At 48.0% G+C, this 2,914-nt stretch overlaps 1 pseudogene; it reads right to left on the bottom strand.

Moving 5' to 3' along the window:
- Positions 1-1,716: 1,716 nt before the first annotated feature.
- LOC125541914 lies at positions 1,717-1,855 on the bottom strand (annotated as a pseudogene).
- Between the last annotated feature and the right edge of the window lie 1,059 nt (positions 1,856-2,914).

Raw genomic sequence — 2,914 nt, forward strand, 5'->3', positions numbered from 1 at the left:
TTCCACCAAAATTTACAGCAGGATTTTTATGAAGATTAACCGAAAGATCAGCTGTCTGTTCGCCCCCATGATCAAGAGGTTCGGATGGAGCAGTTTCTGCAAGAAGAAGAACTTCGGAACGAAGAGGAACGCCGGCATTTGGATTTAGTGAGGCAAATGGAAAAATAGTTTCGTCAAAGATAACATCTCAAGAGATGTAGACACGTCCTTCTTTGACATCGAGACACTTGAACCCTTTATGAAGATTGCTATAGCCAAGGAAAACACATTGTTTTGAACGCAACTCTAGCTTGTTAGCATGAAAGGGTCGGAGATTTGGCCAGCACGCACAACCAAAGGTGCGTAGGGCATGGTAGTTGGGTTTTTCATGAAACAATTTTTCCAAAGGAGTGTCAAGATTAATCACCTTGCGAGGAGTACGATTGATAAGATAGGTAGCAGCTAGAAAAGCCTCATCCCAAAATTTTAAAGGCATGGAAGCATGAGCTAAAAGTGAGAGACCCACGTCCACAATGTGCCTATGTTTTCTCTCGGCTGACCCATTCTGTTGATGGGCATGTGGGCATGATACGTGATGTGTGATCCCTACTTGACGAAAGAATGAGTGGAGGCACTCATACTCACCGCCCCAATCCGTTTGCATGGTGATAATCTTGCGATCAAAAATTCGTTCAACTAGTGCTTGAAACTCATGAAACACTTTGAAAACTTCTGATCTATGTTTGAGGATATATATCCATGTGAATTTGCTGAAATCATCGATGAAACTCACATAATAATTTTTCTTATTAATTGAATCTCGGGCAGGCCCCCATACATCAGAGAAAACTAGCTCTAAAGGAGCTTTTGAAATACTACTAGAATTTGGGTAGGGAAGTTGATGGCTCTTGCCTTGTTGGCAAGCATCACACACTCCCTCTTTATTCAACTCTTTGCTAGAAAAGGAAATTTGATTGTGTCTAAGAACATGTTCAACTATTGCCGAAGATGGATGCCCTAAACGATCGTGCCACCTCGATGGAGATATCTTGGTGGCGCCAAGTGCATGTCTGCCCGAGCTTATTGGAGCTGATGATAGGGGATAGAGCCCATTTCTACACCTGCCGTGGAGGAGGGTTTTCCTCGTTGCCTTGTCCTTGACAAAGAAAAAATGAGGATGAGTTTCAAGAAACACATGATTCTCATTGGCTAGACGATGAGCAGAGATCAAGTTTTTAGTGGCTTTGGGCACATGCAGAATATTTTTGAGATGAAGATTACGAGTAGGGGTACGAACATATGCATGACCTATATGGGAAATCTTCATACCTGCGCCGTTTGGCACGTTTACTTGATCGTGTCCATTGTACTTGTCACAGACGGTGAGCTTGTCGAGCTCGCCGGTAATGTGGTCTGTTGCACCTGAGTCCACATACCAGTTTGTGTCCACCCCGTAGGAGGAGTTGGTGTTGACGGCTGCTGCAGTTTTCTCCTTGTTGAAGGAGACATCAACACGACGATAGCACTCCATGGCCGTGTGATTTGGCTTGGTGCAGATTTGGCAGAAGACCTCAGGCAGATCGTTGCGGCCTCCTCCATTGCCACGGCCGCCTCCATTGCGGCCATCATTGCCACCGTGGCCACCACCGCGGTTGGATCCACCGCGTCCGCCACGAGACACGGCGTTGGCAGAGGAGTGGGAGGACTGCCCTCTGCCTTCAAACATGGCCAGCCTGCTTTCAAAGCTGATCAGCTGCGAGTAAAGCTCGCTCACCTTGATTTGCTGAGTGCGAGCGCAGATCGTGGAGACGAAGGACACGTAGTCATAGTCGAGTCCCGCCAGGATGTAGGACACCATGTCGTCGTCGGTGAGCGGCTTGCCCACCGATGCCATCTCATCACCGAGCACCTTCATGCGCCCGATGTACTCGGACATCATCGCATTGCCCTTCTTGGTGGTGGAGAGGGCGATTCTGGTGTTGACGACGTGTGCCTGAGTTTGGGAGATGAAGATCTCCGTGATGGCGGCCCATGCTTCGGCCTCCGCGTCACAGTGTGCGACCTGAACCATGACAGGAGCTGAGATGGAGTTGAAGATGAAACTCAGCACCTGATAGTCTTGAGCCTTGTCGGTGTCGCATGCAAGGTTGGGCACGTCCGTGGGCTTGCCGTCCTTGTCGCGGAGCTTCTGCTCTGGCTGCTCCCGATCTGGATCGAGGTAGGAGACGAGCTGCGCCCCACGGATGGCTGCCATGGCTTGTGCGCGCCATACTAGGAAGTTGGAGCGATGGAGTCGGTCGGCTATGGGAATGAGGGCAGGCGTGGCGACATTGGACCTTGAGGAGGGCATGGCTACGAGAGATGTGCTTTAGAGGAGATAGGCTCTGAATACCATGAAAGATGGCTTGAAGCGTATGCCTAGCAGGGACGCGTTGCGTGTTATATATAGCCATAGGCTAGGGTTTACAGGATTCGGTAGTTGGTTAGGCTTGATCCTCAAGTTAGCTATCCTATGAGATAAAGATCGAAGCTTAAACCTAACTACCGGATTACAAGTTGATCACGCACGCAACACCAAGAGTATATACGGTTTTATATACACAACCGTATATACATACAATATATTCTAACAGAATGTCCCTTGGCAAAAAATTTGTGGCGGACGGTGTACTTAGCTTTTAATATTACTCCTCCAAATACCATCAACACGTTATTTGGGACGTGGTTAGATGGGTTAGACTCCGAAACTGCGAGATATATCCGTGTTGGAGTATGTGCTTTATTATGGGCTGTATGGAACTGCAGAAACGATTTGGTTTTTAACAGAACAACAAATATTCATTTCTTGCAGGTTATCTTTCAGGCTACTACATTGATCCGTATGTGGTCGCTACTCACTCCGACGGAAGCCAGGGAGCGTTTGGTTACTGGATCT

The sequence above is a fragment of the Triticum urartu genome, chromosome 2, assembly GCF_003073215.2.
Source record: "Triticum urartu cultivar G1812 chromosome 2, Tu2.1, whole genome shotgun sequence".
Lineage (NCBI taxonomy): Eukaryota > Viridiplantae > Streptophyta > Magnoliopsida > Poales > Poaceae > Triticum > Triticum urartu.